At 41.8% G+C, this 18,623-nt stretch overlaps 1 protein-coding gene across 1 annotated transcript in view; it reads left to right on the top strand.

Moving 5' to 3' along the window:
- LOC126284715 (unconventional myosin-XVIIIa) overlaps window positions 1–18,623 on the top strand; it is a 1,203,577-nt gene that overhangs the window by 474,991 nt on the left and 709,963 nt on the right. The window lies entirely within an intron of this gene.

Raw genomic sequence — 18,623 nt, 5'->3', positions numbered from 1 at the left:
CAAGTCTTCCCTCGAGTGAAAAGTTTATTCTATTTTATTATTGTTATTACATCCACAAGAAAACCTAAATCGGGCAAGGTGGAAGAATCTTTTTACCCATTCTCCAAGTGTACAAGTTAGGTGGATCGACAACATATTCCTGTCATGTGACGCACAAGCCATCACCAGTATCGTATAGAATATATCAGACGTCTTTTCCTGTGGAGGAATCGGTTGACCTATGACCTCTCGATCAAATGTTTTCGGTTCCCATTGGAGGGCACGTCCTTTCGTCTATTAATCGTACAGTTTTGCGGTTCGGTCGCAAAACATAGACACTAAACTTATTACAGTGAACAGAGACGTCAATGAATGAACGGACAGATCATAACTTTGCGAAAATAAAGAAAGTAAACTTTTCACTCGAGGGAAGACTTGAACCAAGGACCTCTCGTTCCGCAGCTGCTCACGCTAACCACAGGACCACGGCGCTCCTGAGCTCACATTTTCCTTGATGTTGCCTATCTTGCGCATGGACTACTCAGTTTGTATATTTTGCTTATTGTTTTTTTCATAGTTCCACACAACTTCTTCGTGTTTTCTCGATTGATCTGTGTTCAGTTTTTCAAGGCCTATCCACCGTGCCAACTTATAACTGAATCTGAGGTGGGTGCGATGGGGAGGTTCCCTTTTAAGCTGCATCTAGTAAAGTGCGCAATGCGGCCGTGGTATACCTCCCCGTCGTCGCATAGGCCACAGCCGTGCACCATATTGTGCTAGACTGTGTTTTATTTTCAGACCAGAGGACAGCGGCAGATTTACCGACAGATTTGCCCGCTATTTTAACTAACATTCAAATAAATGTGTGAAGAGTTCTACAGTTCTGTGGTATGTCCGACTTGTTTCCTAAGATCTTATGGTGATGTTCTTAGTGTACGAGGGTAATCCCAAAAGTATGGTCTCCTATTTTTTTTTCTAAGTACATAGACCTGTTTATTTCTACAATGGTTTACATCAGTTTACAGGTTGAACACCTAGCTATTTTTCGACATAATCACCATTTCTGTCGATGCATTTTTGTACACGCTGTGGCAATTTTTGTATGCCCACGTCATACCAGCTCGCCACCATGTTGATCAGAAAGTTATGAGCCTCTTCTTTCACCTCGTCGTCGGAGCTGAATCGCTGGGACCGCAATTAACGCTGACAGGTACTGTGAAACTCTGAAAATTAAGGTTTTTCAGGCAATTCAGAACCGGAGAAGAGGAATGTTGAGCAAGGGCGTACACGTTCTCCATGACAACGCTCGCCCACACACCGCTCGGCAAACCGTTGCTCTCCTGCAACAGTTTCAGTGGAAAATGATCACCCACCCACCCTATAGTCCTGATTTGGCGCCCAGTGACTATCTCCTGTTCCCTAGGTTAAAAGAACATTTGGCCGAAAAGCGATTCAGCTCCGACGACGAGATCAAAGAACAGGTTCATAACTTTCTCAACAGCATGGCGACGAGCTGGTATGACATGGGCATCCAAAAACTGCCACAGCATCTACAAAAATGCATCGACATAAATGGTGATTATGTCGAAAAATAGCTAAATGTTCAAGCTGTAAACGGATGTAAACCATTGCAGAAATAAACAGGTCTACATGCTTATATAAAATAGTAAACCTTACTTTTGGGATTACCCTCGTATTAACAGTGTGACTGGCTCAATCATGGTTTTTGTAAGTAATTTCTCCGTGCTGTTGTTTTACATCCTTTGCCGTTTTCTTTATATTTTAACCTCAGCATTAGTACTTCTCACGCTTTCTCCGCTGCCTTACGACATGTGAGATGAAGTTATTGCGTGTTCAACATTAGTGGGGTGGAAGTCGGTCAGTGTCATTTTGTGGTTTTCCTTGTCACAGTCTGACAACATTTTTTGTCCTTTTGTTCAAACCACGCTGTTGAGCGTCCGTAAACACAAAACACACACACACACACACACACACACACACACACACACACACACACACAGCTAATACCCGAGCTTGCAGTGGAAAGTAATTATTTTTGTGGCCTATGGGAAATGAAAATGGAATCTGCTCGATGGATATTAAAACCAATACCGCTCATACTCCGACAAGCCAGCACACACCCCTACAAACATGAGTATCTAACTTCCGTACACTCCATCCATAATTGTCAGTGCTCTAATACTAGTTTAAGGCAATAAACAAGTTATGTATGGTTCGCAGGAGAGCTTCTGTAAAGTTTGGAAGGTAGGAGACGAGATACTGGCAGAAGTAAAGCTGTGAAGATGGGTCGTGAGTCGTGCTTGGGTAGCTTAGTTGGTAGAGCACGTGCCCGCGGAAGGCAAAGGTCCCGAGTTCGAGTCTCGGTCCGGCACACAGTTTTAATCTGCCTGGAAGTTTCATATCAGCACACACTCCGCTGCAGAATGGAAGTCTCAGTCTTGAAATGAACAAGTATTTCATAAGCGACAGGTTTATGTTCAAAAGTTTCCTAAAATGCTGTGACATAGTATACCACTTGAAAGTGAAAGAGCACACCGTTGCATCTGAAAATTTCCATACATTCTCGCTGGGCGATTCCATTAAATGATGCAGTTATTCTGCCGTTCCGTTCTGATGCGACCTGTTCTAACGCCAGTTCCATAGGGTCTATGAGGGTGTATTGAGAAGTAATGCCTCCGAATATTTTATGTGGAAACTCTTAAAGCTTTTTTAGTCAAAACAAACGTCATTAACATTCTAGTTAATTGTTGTTCTTGTCCGCATATCAATTTCTCTCCCGCCAGGTTTAGCTGCTAATATAGCGCGTTCAGTGGGCCACTGATGACTGTTCCAGTTCTGTGCGATATTTGGAGAAAATTTGTGAATCAATTCGCCTCTGATTGCTGTGATTTTACAAAAGTTTGGTGGCAATGTGGTACATTGTGCGGGTTTATCGATTGTCATTTCCCCATTTCCAGCGCTGAAGATTTGTCGTGCGCCCGTACCAACACATCCGTCCATCATATTTCCAATTTCAGACAATTCCAGTTAAGAACAAACGAATAGAAAACGTAAACGTTCGTAATGGCAAATCGTGGAAAGTTCTTGACCGACTAATTTGAAATTTTGACACATCGTTGCACTGGATTTGCCCGTAATTTTATATAATTTTTAATACATTTTCGAAATTTGTTACGAATATCTTTAATAGTAAAGAAGTGATGAAACAAAACGTCATGCCTGACGCAGCAGTTTTTGGCGCATCTCTATGTTTATGACGTCATATCTCCTGAGCTATGTGTCGTACATTGATATGAATTTGCCGGCATATTTAGTGGATACTGTGTGCAAAACATGTTGCGAATAAGGTTAGTAGTAATACATTCAAACATTGCTATTACGGCAGTTTTACGACATTTACAGCTAAAATATTGTACGGGATAATCTTTTCTCCTTTCATTATTTAATACCGAGTGTCACCGAGAAAAATCCTCCTAACTATTTGGAATTATAAATTATGTTAAGTTTGTTGCCTCTAGCCAAGTGCTCTCATTCTCAAAAACTGGAAGAATAAATCTGGGTATTTCCGCTAGGTGGCATCTGACTGTTTATGATATCTCCTGAACTTTGTGTCGGACTCCTCTTTTTTTCGGCTAGGAACCTTCGCGGGCGTCGGATAATAACTCATCAAAGTTTCATCGCCATCGAATGGATGGTTTTGGAACGCATAAGGGACAAACACACAAAGAAAAATTCATTTTTATTTATATAGATGAACGAGTATCTGCTTTCCAGATATGTGAGTGCATTTATACCCTGAAAACACGGCAGATACTATTCCGAAACCAAATTCAGCAGTTGTGTAGCTTCCAGGACAAAAGACCAACTCTCTAGCTTTCAAAACAACTGCAGCATAGCCACATAAAACATGGGGCTAATACTACAGTGTGGCACTGAAGGATGGTGGGGGCGGGTGAGAGGGGGGGGGGGAGGAGGAGTCGGCAGCACATGACGTGCCGTAGCCTTTCTAGGAAAGGTATTAGCTCTCTGACTCATATCGAGCACCAGACTGAGCCAAGTGGAGACCTACACGCAATGGAAATCATGTTCTGAGCTCCGCCACTTACGGCAGCACCGCGTCAGCGCGATTTCAGCAAATTAAAGATGATATCTGGACTATTTTTGCTCGAGCATGGGTGAATAGAAATGGGGAGAAGATGAATTTGTGGCACAGCTTGAGTAGAAGAAGGGATCGATTGGTAGGATACGTTCTGAGGCATCAAGGGATTACCAATTTAGTACTGGAGGGAAGCGTGGAGCAATAAGCAGATTCAGAAGGATGTAGGTTGCAGTAGTTATTAGGAGATGGAAGAAGCTTGCACAGGATAGAGTTGCATGAAGAGCTGCATCCAAATAATCTCTGGACTGAACACCACAACAATAACAACAACAACGTTGGTGAAAGCAGACTGTGAGATATAACTATCTTGTCGATAGGCTAAGACATAAATGTTAACTTGATTTCAGTGACATAATCCTCGAGTCTGTATCGCGAAAAACCCAAAAATACAAAAATGGTTCAAATGGCTCTGAGCACTTCTGAGGTCATCAGTCCCCTAGAACTTAGAACTACTTAAATCTAACTAACCTATGGACATCACACACATCCATGCCGGAGGCAGGGTTGGAACCCAAGACTGTAGCGGTCGACCACTCCGGCCGAGCCAAAAATACAAACTAAAATTATGAGAACACAGTTTGCGGAAAGGGATATTTTCTCTACTTTGACTTATAGCCTTTTTTCTTTTATTTCTTATTAATACTTTACGGTGTATTAATAATCTTTGAGAAGGAAACAAAATCTATTATTTATTTTTGTCATTTGTTCTACATCAGACGAAAAACAATGTACTATAACTGCCATAAACAATTCTGTACATGCTATATTTTACTTTCAATTTTTTAACAAAGGTTATAAACCAGTAACTTATTTATTGTAATCACATATTTAATTTCTTGTGTGCAATATTTTTCATCAATGTAGTTAATTTAAGTAATATTTCTCAATTATGCTTCAATTTTCTTACATCTGCATATAAAATTATTAAGTTTTCTAAGTCTGAATAGAAAAAATTGAATAAAGGTAGTTTTTAAATGTTGAGGCTGAAAAACTGCAGCTTTAGTATTTCTGCCAGAGATGCAGGATCTCCTAGCTACGGCTCGGGGTAGGAGTCAGATCAGGATAGGATCATTTTGGGATCCGGAGAAATGTGGCAACATGTTCGGCAATGCTGACCCTCTACTTACATTAGAATATTTTCTAATATCTGGAGAAAGACAAACCCACATTTATAGCTCGTGTACAGTTAGAAAAAGTTTTTTAGTCATAACGGGAACACATTCTTTGGAATTATGAAGTTACTAATTATAATCTGCCGTACCTAGCAATGCAGTCATCCACTCTACAGTAGTTCGTAAAATTACGTTTTTCTTCGTACATAACCCAGTAGTTTCTATCTACCTTACTCTTTCCTTCACTTGCCTCATAAATGTCATATTTTCTGCGCATGAAGACAACGTCACGATGAAGCTAAACACAAATACTAACTCCAGAATTCCATTGACGAAATGTAAATCACAAAAAGGGAAATATTCGAGAAGGAAATGATTAAATATAACTAGACAAAATTACGAGATGTGCAGAATAAATGGGACACTTCAGAGCACTGCGGGCAGATATACATAAAGCATTAGCTGAGAGATGCAGCTGCGTCTATCCCTTGCCTTTTTAGAAGCAAATCGGATAGCTAGTGAAACGTGGTGTGCATTCATGAAGACACAGATTTGCGCACTCTTGCCGACATGGAGACTTTAGAACTCTATTACACTTCGTAGTATGGCCAGCGAAAGAGAAAAACATGTGTAGTTTCTTTTTATCCTCTCCATTCTGTTGCTAAGATTATACTCACACACAACCGTTTTTCGTGAATTGACCTACACCACAACCGGCCGTCCCAAGAAGCAAACTTAGATCAGGAAGCATGGCTCTTCTACACTGTCTCACTTGGCTTAAACCGTACGGTCACACTCATGTCATCGGAAAGTCCCCGGTGAAGGAATCATTGAGCAATTTAATCAATTGCGTAATTCCGCCCTCGCACACAATGTCATAACGAAATACGCACGCAGCCGTCTTTCCGAGTCACCGCTTTCTCCTGCAGCACGCCTTGACATTTCGGCTGTTACGATACATTGCATAATGCAAAGGCTGTATGCGGTGCCAGTAATGAGACAAACACCTGCTGGTCTACGTTAGCTTCAAGAACCTCTTCGTAAGCAGCGTGCATTTTTCTACCAGCACCTTTCTCTCTCTCTCTCTCTCTCTCTCTCTCTCTCTCTCTCTCTCTCTCTCTCTCCCTCTCTCTCTCTCCCTCCCTCCCCTCCTCATCTGTCATTATGAAGTTAGCTTTTTTGTCTCTACCTTTTTCAAAGATAAATAATAAATCTAAATGTGGGAAACTTTGCAGCAGATGAGTATGATTTCATAATTGAAATAATTGTCATACCTTGACGCAAATGCTGTTTCCTGCTTATTCTTGTGGGCAGGGTACAATGCTGTGTTCCAAGACGACATAAGCCCATGTTGACACAGATCGCGTCGTCCAGAACTGCTTTTGTGAGCACGAGAATGAACTATCCCATCTCTCCTGGCCATCACAATCACCAGACCATAATGTCATCGTTCCCTGAACGCGCCACTGTTTTGCGGGAAGACTGGTTTGCTGCAGCTCTTCATGCTACTCTATCCTGTGCAAGCTTCTTCATCTCCCAGTACCTACTGCAACCTCCATCTTTCTGAATCTGTTCAGTGTATTCATCTCTTGGTTTCCCTCTACGATTTTTACCCTCCACGCTGCCCTCCAATACTAAATTGGTGATCCCTTGATGCCTCAGAATATGCCCTACCAACCGATCTCTTCTCCTAGTCTAGTTGTACCACAAACTCATTCTCTCCCCAATTCTATTCAATACCTCCTCATTAGTCATGTGATCCAACCATTCTTCTGTAGCACCACATTTCGAAAGCTTCTATTCTCTTCTTGTCTAAACTATTTATCGTCCACGTTTCACTTCCATACATGGCTACACTCCATACAAGTACTTTCAGAAATGACTTCCTGACACATCTATACTCGATGTTTACAAATTTCTCTTCTTCAGAAACACTTTCCTTACCACTGCTAGTGTTCATTTTATATCCTTTCTACTTCGACCATCATTTTGCTCCCCAAATAGCAAAACTCCTTTACTACTATAAGCGTCTCATTTCCTAATCTAATTCTCTCAGCATCACCCGACTTAATTCGACTACAATCCATTAGCTTTTGTTGATGTTCATCTTATACCGTCCTTTCAAACACTGTCCATTCCGTTCAACTGCTCTTCCAAGTCCTTTGCTGTCTCTGACAGAATTACAATGTCATCGGCGAACCTCAAAGTCTATATTTCTTCTTCATGGATTTTAATTCCTACTCCAAATTTTTCTTTTGTTTCCTTTACTGTTTGCTCAATATACAAATTGAATAACATCGGGGATAGCCTACAACCCTGTCTCACTCCCTTCCCAACCACTGTTTCCCTTTCATGCCCCTCGACTCTATGACAATAATCGTGGTGGCCGTAATTTTGAATCCCTTCCGCCAATCCAGCAGTCCGAAAATGTTTCATACCTGAATTCGCGAACAAGTAACTCCTAGTGTAGTGGTGTACCATCTTGTGGGATGTACCATCCATGCTTGAAATTCCTGTAACTGAGGTGCAATATGTAAGTCCAACATGCATCCATAAAAATGCATGACTCAAGATGAGATGTGAAAGAAACTTCGTAGCTGTACCTAGCGTATTTCCTTAGAGAGAAATGTTTTTAATCAGGAAACGGCTGAACGTTGACCCAGCAAAACAGCACAACGGTACCTCTGGGGAGATACAGGGAACCGTGCGTTACAGTGCCGCAAGAGATATAGATGCACTGAATTAATGACTCTGAATTTGAATGAATAAACCAATAGGGATGTAGTCAATGAATATGCAATGGCGTGAAATGATATCAGTGCAAGCTGGTTCTGCAATAAATCATTTTGCAGTGATGATTGAAAATTAGTGCCAGAGCGGGCCTGGAGCCGACTGGTATGATATTGTTCGGAAATAAAAGGTTTAAACATCAGTGACAAAGTCTGAGTCAGACCTGGGGGAGAATTTAGATTTTTTAAAGGTGAATCAACAGTGCCATCAAGCACAACATTCAAAACAAAATACTAGCCGAGACAACAACTTGTAATTTATCGATACTGTAATGAATCAAGACGAAGTTGTAAATCACCCGACTGAATTCTTGAATTCACTTGAGTACGTTTTGATATTAAAAACTGGAGTGCCTCTCATTCTTCTCAGAAATATCAATCTACCACTGTTGTGGAACAGTACCAGACTTTCGGTGAAAAAGATGATGGACAGTATCATTGAATCTGCAGTATTAAAAGGAAATTTTAAAGGAGAAGGTATACTGTTACCACGCATCCCAATGATTCCAACTGATATGCCATTCGAGTTTAAACGCTTGCAGTTTCCGGTGCGACTCGCTTTTGCAGTGGCCATCAAGAAGGTGCAGTGGCAGTCACTACTAGTCTGTGGTCTAAATACGGTTCAAAATAGCTCAAATGGCTCTGAACACTATGGGACTTAACATCTGTGGTCATCAGTCCCCTAGAACTTAGAACTACTTAAACCTAACTAACCTAAGGACATCACACACATCCATGCCCAAGGCAGGATTCCTAATTACGGAAAATGCATGCTTCTCATATGGACAGTAGTATGTGACTCGCTCACGCGTCGGGAAACCGTGACTTATTCCTCTCCGCACCAAACGGAAAAACCAGAAATATTGTGTACCCAAACGCACTTCAGTAAGCAGAGTATAAAAACAAGCATGCCAGGTGCAGCTAGTATATTCTGAAACTTAGGTGCCTTTCTGTGCATTGATGTATTCGTTGCTTTGTGGAATAAAAGTTTCTTTCACCCAAGTTCTCCTTGCCACGTACCTTAATCCAAATCATAGTCCCAGAATTCCCTGACGACGGAAAAGCTTCAAAAATGATTGCAGTATGGTTTGTAACATTTCTGAAACATATGGAGTGCAAGATCGTGGTACTTTCTTGTGATTGAAAATATACTTTCTGAATTCAAAGCATGGAGAAATGTGCAAGTTTTGTATGAGTATCGTAAAAGTAATTGACAGTTGTAATAGACATTATTCCACTACTTGTTTTTGATGCGTTACGTTAAATTTTGAATGATGTGTGTTTTCACATTAGATTAACATGAATTACTGAGAGAAAGGCCTGTAATTTGTCTTGGGCAGGTAGTTACTGTTTTTAAATGATAGCTTCAAATTGTGATAGGGGGCTTTGTACGCATAGTAAAAAGTGCAAAGTTATAAGATATTCTATGAAACAATCTAATTGTCTTTCTGTACATGGGTAATCATTTTGCAAGAATTGGATGTATGTAGTGAGCTGATGATAAACTGATTCAGAAGACAGACAGTAGGGCTGGCTAGATGTCTTAAATCTTAATTTCATGAACTTAAGATCAGGCCAGCATGTCGACTGCCTGGATGGCTTAGGTCATATTGTCGTAGTTTCCGTATTTGACTCGTGTAACACACATTTTGTTTCATTTGTATGGACATTATGTGTCTACTAAGCCAAAACGCTCCCCGAATCTATTTAAGCTTATTTCGGCTCCATGGTCATTGCCAAGCTATCGGCAAACAAATGGAATTGTTAGTGGATAAATCTGTGTCTGTTTGTAACTAACAACAATTTTGCATATATCTATCGTGGTACTCACTTCCATAACATTTCGTTAAAGCTGTCGCAGTCGAATACCTGTTACTAGAGCGTATCGTAGGTGTAGAGCAGACGAAATTGTAGATACGTAATGTCCCAACTGTCTAATTTGTTGCTGAACAGTATTCACTAAGACCTGTTTAATATTGACAGTTTTAGTGGACAGGTAAGTCAACGATGTTATGTGGTTACATTATTGTTTTATTCATGTATGGAACTGTGTGCGGTAGCAGTAAATTATTTGTTAATGTTCGGTTGTGTTGTCTGTGTCCGTAAACTTACGTTATCCACTATCGTGTTCTGTAACTCCAACACCGGCCGGTGTGGCCGCGCGGTTCTAGGCCCTTCAGTCTGGAACTGCGCGACTGCTACGGTCGGAGGTTCGGGTCCTGCCTCGGGCATGGATGTGTGTGATATCCTTAGGTTAGTTAGGTTTAAGTAGTTCTAAGTTCTAGGGGACTGATGATGACCTCAGCTGTTCCAAGTCCCATTGTGTTCAGAGCCATTGGAACATTTTTTTTTTTTTTTTTTTTTTTGTAATTTCGATGAAGTTGGCTATATAATTTTCATGTTTGAAGTCTGTTTGTTCGTTAAGAATTTTGTGTAAGTGACTGCGTGTGTGTTTATGTACTTTTTAGTAGAAATAGAAATCTAGCTACATACACCCATGCAAAATTCCTGACAAAATCCTTAACGAACAAATCTACTTAAAACAAAACATATTGACGACTTGATTAAAACTACAGAGCACGATAACGGATAAAACAAATTTCCAAGCAAAAAACACCAGCCAATGTTAGCAAAGAATTTACAACTACCACACACAAGTCCATATAGTAATAAACCAATAACGTAACCGTATAGCATCGTTGAGTTAGCTGTTGAATTAAGCTATCAAACTTGCGAAAAATATTAGATAGGTCTTCATGAATAGTGCCCTGCAACAAATACCACTGCTGAGACATTATGTAAATATTCGTCTGCGCTATACCAACGATTCACGGCAGTATGAGGTATGGCAGCGACGGCGTTACGATGTGTTACGAAAGTAAGTACCATGGCAGACATATACAAATTATTATTAGTTACAAATAGACATAGATACAGTATATGCACTAACAATTCCATATGTTCGCAGATAACTTGATAATGGCGATGGAGCCGAAATAAACTTATAGCAGAAAAAGTACCACCATAATGAAAAATGGCCAAGTACTCGGGTACAGAGGGTTCCGTTCAAACTTAGATATATCCATCCTAGAAATCGAGGATCTCAACGATTTTTGCCTGGTACCAATATCGATGCTGAAAGATACTGGTCACGACATTTCCAAGGTCGTATCAAAATCTGTTAAGTGATTCCTCAGACTAGCCCGCAGGGGTAGAAGATCAGTGAAACATGTTTTATTTACTTACCAAAACGTGACTACAACATACATTTTATGTTCGCGTGGAGTAATGTTCGTATATTGTGCTTTTGACGCCCGATGAATGCAGTGTATGTTCAAATGGCAAAAGATATTTTTTTCTGTGATATAACTACAATTTAACAAGTTACAGTTTCTTTACTTTATTTGTAATATGGAATCTTTTTTCTTGCCGAATTTCATGATTCCAGTTTATCGAGATGTATCCTATGAATTTTGACGAGTGAGTTTTTGAGTATCAAAATACTTGATATAAATGACCGTCTCTCTTGATTGTATTGTCTCAGAAGCTTAACAATTTTAACACTACCAAGAGACCAAATACCTTAATATGTGACGAATTTGTACTTGATACGCCAACTGTTCCAGAAAAAGAGTCTCAACAGACGAACAAACAGACATAAAGTTGTTGTTGTTGTTGCTGTGGTCTTCAGTCCTGAGACTGGTTTGATGCACCTCTCCATGCTACTCTGTCCTGTGCAAGGTTCTTCATCTCCCAGTACCTACTGCAACCTACATCCTTCAGAATCTGCTTAGTGTATTCATCTCTTGGTCTTCCTCTATGATTTTTGCCCTCCACGCTGCCCTCCAATGCTAAATTTGTGATCCCTTGATGCCTCAGAACATGTCCTACCAACCGATCCCTTCTTCTGGTCAAGTTGTGCCACAAACTTCTCTTCTTCCCAATCCTATTCAATACTTCCTCATTAGTTATGTGATCTACCCATATAATCTTCAGCATTCTTCTGTAGCACCACATTTTAAAAGCCTCTATTCTCTTCTTGTCCAAACTATTTACCGTTCATGTTTCACTTCCATACATAGCTACACTCCATACAAATACTTTCAGAAAAGACTTTACTGCTTTCTCAATATACAGATTGAATACATCGGTGAGAGGCTACAATCCTGTCTTACTCCCTTCCCAACCACTGCTTCCTTTTCATGTCCCTCGACTCTCATAACTGCCTTATAAGTGACATAAAGTATGACAAGATTTTTTCGTATTATGTAATTACAAATTAATGAAATTCTACTTGTGCTGTGAAACCTCGATTCCTTGAAACGTGGCGGGAAGGTGTTTAGTTTGTCTCACTGTCGTCACGATGTTAAAAAATATATCGGCTCAGTCACTTGCTTATCGTGTAAAACACTAAGATTGACGCGTTTCGGAAGACAAGCTTCCATCATCAGAATAATAACAATTAACAGAACCTGTTAAAACTCGCTAAAATTGAACATGCACCAGGCAATAAAATTGATAATAAAATTAAAACGTCGTGGCTACTTCCCTTGTCGCAGCTGTGTGTTCCAAGGTGCATCTCTAACATGGTCGTCAAAATATAAAAAACTCTAAAATGGTGTCGCCTATGGTGTTCAACATCTAACCACATGGCTCTCTACTCTATCGTCGTACATCGCCCGTGCGTCTTCGTTGGTACCACACACCACGCAGCCAAACACGACACTGAAACGCGAGTGAGCTCACGCGCAAGTAAACAAGGAAGTCACAGAGATGTCTATACAAACAGATAACGTATACATGATTATGGTATCCTGCCAATTGCTAAAAATGTAGTTATTAAAAGAAACCAGTGAAATGTTTGAAAAAGTTATTTGTATCACCAGTTAGCTCAAATGGCTCTTAGCACTATGCGACTTAACTTCTGAGGTCATCATTCGCCTAGAACTTAGAACTAATTAAACCTAACCAACCTAAGGACCACATCCATGTCCAAGGCAGGATTCGAACCTGCGATCGTAGCGGTCGCTCGATTCCAGACTGTAGCGCCGAGAACCGCACGGCCACTCCGGCAGGCTCACCAGTTAGCTGTTCATTCAGTGTGTTCTGACTATCCACGTCATGTATCGTAATTTCCAGCTGTTCTAGTAGATCCAGTTTTTTGCCTTAGTCCTTTCTATGTAAAATAACGAGACCCTGATCTATTCCCAACATTGGGTGTTCCGTTTCCCAAATATGCGTGGCTACGGCTGACTTCTCGAAATTATTAAGCCGCAGAGCATCGCCATGTCCGTTGTAACGTACTTTAAAGGACCTACCAGTTTGGCCTAGATAGCTTGCCTTGCACGTATTACACTGAATTTTATAGACCCCAGCTGTCTCATATTTATCGCTTTCCTGCTGTAAATTATTTCTTAGTTTAAATCGCAGCGTATTATTGGTCTGAACAGCGGCATCAAATTTAAAAATGTTTGAAAATGTTAGCTACTTTTTTGCGAAATATCACCGATGGTATTGTGACTCTCGTAATATTATTTGCGGTATTCTTCCTTGCATTCGTGCGCTGTTTTTGTCGTATAAATTTATTGACAACGTTTTGGTGATTTCCGTTAGCTCTGGCTAGTTGCACGATGTTCAGTTCCGCCATTCTTTCTTCTTCATTCATAGGGACTCTACATCTACATCTACATGACTACTCTGCAATTCACATTTAAGTGCTTGGCAGAGGGTTCATCGAACCACAATCATACTATCTCGCTACTATTCCACTCCCGAACAGCGAGCGGGAAAAACGAACACCTAAACCTTTCTGTTCGAGCTCTGATTTCTCTTATTTTATTTTGATGATCATTCCTACCTATGTAGGTTGGGCTCAACAAAATATTTTCGCATTCGGAACAGAAAGTTGGTGACTGAAATTTCGTGAAAAGGTCTCGCCGCGACGAAAAACGTCTATGCTGTAATGACTTCCATCCCAACTCGTGTATCATATCTGCCACACTCTCTCCCCTATAACGCGATAATACAAAACGAGCTGCCCTTCTTTGCACCCTCTCGATGTCCTCCGTCAATCCCACCTGGCCCACCTGGTAAGGATCCCACACCGCGCAGCAATATTCTAACAGAGGACGAACGAGTGTAGTGTAAGCTGTCTCTTTACTGGACTTGTTGCATCTTCTAAGTGTCCTGCCAATGAAACGCAACCTTTGGCTCCCCTTCCCGACAATATTATCTATGTGGTCCTTCCAACTGAAGTTGTTCGTAATTTTAACACCCAGGTACTTAGTTGAATTGACAGCCTTGAGAATTGTACTATTTATCGAGTAATCGAATTCCAACGGATTTCTTTTGGAACTCATGTGGATCATCTCACACTTTTCGTTATTTAGCGTCAACTGCCACCTGACACACCATACAGCAATCTTTTCTAAATCGCTTTGCAGCTGATACTGGTCTTCGGATGACCTTACTAGACGGTAAATTACAGCATCATCTGCGAACAGTCTAAGAGAACTGCTCAGATTGTCACCCAGGTCATTTATATAGATCAGGAACAGTAGAGGTCCCAGGACGCTTCCCTGGGGAACACCTGATATCACTTCAGTTTTACTCGATGATTTGCCGTCTATTACTACGAACTGCGACCTTCCTGACAGGAAATCACGAATCCAGTCGCACAACTGAGACGATACCGCATAGCTCCGCAGCTTGATTAGAAGTCGCTTGTGAGGAACGGTGTCAAAAGCTTTCCGGAAATCTAGAAATACGGAATCAACTTGAGATCCCCTGTCGATAGCGGCCATTACTTCGTGCGAATAAAGAGCTAGCTGCGTTGCACAAGAGCGATGTTTTCTGAAGCCATGCTGATTACGTGTCAATAGATCGTTCCCTTCGAGGTGATTCATAATGTTTGAATACAGTATATGCTCCAAAACCCTACTGCAAACCGACGTCAATGATATAGGTCTGTAGTTAAAGGCTCTATCTATCAAAGATCTGAAAGCAGCAAGTTTCGGGCTATTAGGATGGCAGGAATTATTTTGTATCAACACATCAGTTGTTGACTTCCGAGACGCGTCAATGTTAGTGTTTTACACTATAAACAAGTGGTTGAGCCGATATATTTTTTAACATTGACATTCACAACCACGACCTCTCGTCCAGTATGGATAAAATCAAAGTCGTCGCGGTGTTGTCTCTCTATGGTACCTTACCTCTTCGGTATGGATAGCAAAAGAGAATCCGGAAACCAGAGAAGGAAGGAGGAAATACGGGCTGGTGAGCGCCAGATGGCGCGCGCAGCTTTCGCTTTCTGGCTGGGAATGCGGAGAGAGGCTCGGCGCGCCATACTCGGTCACCTGTGCGGGCTGAATGAGCGTACAGGTGGCTGCGTCATGTCCGCCAGCACTGCACCTCTGCCGACTGACCGTCCGCGCGGATTATGCACGCAAATTACCGCGGGTGACTCTGGCGCCTGCGGTGATGGAGTGGCTGCGATGTTGATCCAGCTGCCGCGGCTGAGAGTGTGCTGTGCGAGGGAATGTGAAAGTCCGCGCGCGCCTTCAGCTGTCGCTGCTAAGAAGGCACCGCTGGAACGCGGCAGCGAAGCGCGTCGGCGCCATTTCTTCTGCTTACATTACACAGACCACTCTGTGGAGCTTGTGGTGTTCCCTACCAGACAATATACAACAGAGTTAAACGTCAAAGAAAGTAACCCCTCTTTTGGTGTAAATATTAACCGATCTTGCGCAACCTAATTATTATCGGGAAGAAATAATTCAAAAAATACGTTACATTTATTTTCCACCTTTGTTCGTGGTGCTCTTTGCCTAAGGTCAGGTTTGTTCCATGATGGTTGAGACATTTCTTGGCCTTTTTTATTTAATACACTGGTCAACAACATTTGTATTGCATTGCTATCAGCACTTGTTCTTGCCTAAATTAGGGGTGCTGATTTCAGAACTTAGGTAGGTTTCTTTCTGGAAGCTCCAGTTTCTCTGCTGTCGCAAGATGTCATTATATCACTTTTTATCCTTAAATCATCATGAAGGTCCAGAATGAAATTTTCTCTCTGCAGCGGAGTGTGCGCCGATTTTGAAACTTCCTGGCAGATTAAAACTGTGTGCCGGACCGAGACTCGAGCTCGGGACCTTTGCATTTCGCGGGCAATTGCTGTACCAACTGAGCTACCGAAGCACGACTCACGCCCGGTACCCACAGCTTTACTTCTGCCAGTATCTCGTCTCCTACCTTCCAAGCTAATGTTTCTAGAATGAGATTTTCATTCTGCAGCGGAGTGTGCGCTGATATGAAACTTCCTGGCAGATTAAAACTGTGTGCCGGACCGAGACTCGAACTCAGGACCTTTGCCTTTCGCGGGCAAGTGCTCTACCAACTGAGCTATCCAAGCACGGCTCAATTGGTAGAGCACTTGCCTGCGAAAGGCTAAGGTCCAGAGTTCGAGTCTCGGTGCGGCACACAGTTTTAATCCGCCAGGAAGTTTCAAAATCGGTGCACACTCCACCGCATAGTGAAAATCTCATTCTGGAAACATCGCCCAGGCTGTGGCTAAGCCATGTCTCCGCAATATCCTTTCTTTCAGGAGTGCTAGTTCTGCAAAGTTCGCAGAAGAACTTCTGTGAAGTTTGGAAGTTAGGTGACGAGGTACTGGCAAAAGTAAAACTGTGAGGATAGGTTGTGAGTCGTGCTTGGGTAGCTCTTTCGGTAGAGCACTTGCCCGCGAAAGGCAAGACTCTCGATCCGGCACACAGTTTTAATCTGCCAGGAAGTTTCAAAGTGTATAATTATTTAAATCTTTTGGACTTAGCTGGTAACACATACTAAATTGAATTAAATACAAATTAAATAGAAACACAGTCTCAATCTATTCATTGGTACAAATCGAAACATATGCCATCATGAAGAAGATTACAGATTGGCAAAAGCGACTTATAACTAACACTTGCTGTTGAACCAGAACTTTTCGATTCCACTTCTTCCGTTTGTGGACTGCTACTGGAAAAACTCGTTCAATACTTGACCAATAGTCAGTAATCATAGGTTTGCCACCTATTGCTTGAGGTCCTGATGGAACCATTCACCTTCCATCTATATTAGAATTATGTATTAATACCTTCCGTTGCCGACAGGCGTTGATATATATCAACGGGGACAGGTTGAAAATGTGTGCTCCGATCGGGACTCGAACTCAAGATCTCCTGCCTACATGGCAGAAGCTCTATCCGTCTGAGCCACCGCACGCCTCCCGCGAGACCCACATTCTCACCTTATATGTCCACACACTACATTCGTATTGTCCCAACCCAACACACTCATTGCTCGTGGAAGACATTCTTACCAAGTTCCGTAAGAGTTCGGGTAATATGTGTGCATCCGCACAGAAGGAGGAGGTCATGGCCGGTATCGCAAGAACTTCATACTTATATGGATATGGTGTCTGTTCTTTCGGACATGTCCGAAAGAACAGACACCATATCCATATAACATGTCATGGGGTCATCAGCGATTGCTAGTGGCCTACCAAGCACCAGCAAGCCATGGAAACCATGAATAGGCTGCCACACGTCCCCTTCCTCACTTCTTACAACCACCAGTGGTATTTTGGCGCCAGTGAAATCTAATACATTTGGCGTCAGCAGGCTTATGGTACCGTCAGAAAGTCAGGCTGCTGAAGCACCCACTGCTCAGCTACATTACTCGATGCCCTGAGAAATGCTGCTACAACACGGCAAAAACGTGGGTTTGATTAGTAGTTTATTAAATGACACCCAGAAATATCTTAAAGCCGTTTCTAGTATCATTTTCTTGAGAAGTCTATGTGATTTTACTTTGGCTGTTATCTACGCCAGCATCGAGTTCTGGGGAAAGGAAGTTTTCTTGAGCCTGGAGATCATGGGAGAGTCTTTCCCTAATCATCTTAAATAGGTCTTGATGAGAAGATGACCACCTTGCGGGGAGAGTCTTACCCCGTTAATGGCCGATGTTTGCCTTAAGCCGCTATTTACAGAAGCGCTTTAAGCAGGAGTAGTAAATGACCAATTAGAAGGGCTACATGCTTTTCCTGATAGTGAGTGGCTGAATTGCCTGTGCTTGAAATATTTTCAGGAGCAATGTGGAACTGGCAAAATCATGGAGTCACCTCATATCGCTCGTGGGTTGATATGTCAAGTCATGCCCCCTTTGAGGCGGAGTTTGTGTTTCAAAGTCATCATCGTTTCGGAAGTGTGGAGTTAGTGATGATTCGTGATCGACAATGTTACGTTTCTACTACGAAAAGCCTTTACAGTTCGAAAGTGTGTTCCCATGTGCGGCTGTAGAACTTCGTTTAGGCATTTTCCTGAGTGTGGTCTTGTTCCGGAAAAGAAGGCCTCAGAACAGAACGCGGAGCCGTTAGGTAACTGGAGGTGCGGTTAAATAAAAGTGGCGATCTGGGCTACGGTTAATTACAGCCAATGAATTTCATTTCTTTCCATGCGAAGCTGAGAGTGGTGTATTTTTTGACTGTTTCCCTACTGACTTTGAAGCGTATTCCTGTTTGGTTGC

Source organism: Schistocerca gregaria, chromosome 8, assembly GCF_023897955.1.
Source record: "Schistocerca gregaria isolate iqSchGreg1 chromosome 8, iqSchGreg1.2, whole genome shotgun sequence".
Lineage (NCBI taxonomy): Eukaryota > Metazoa > Arthropoda > Insecta > Orthoptera > Acrididae > Schistocerca > Schistocerca gregaria.
The sequence above is the reverse complement of the archived record's forward strand: the minus strand, read 5'-3'. Positions and strand labels throughout refer to the sequence as shown.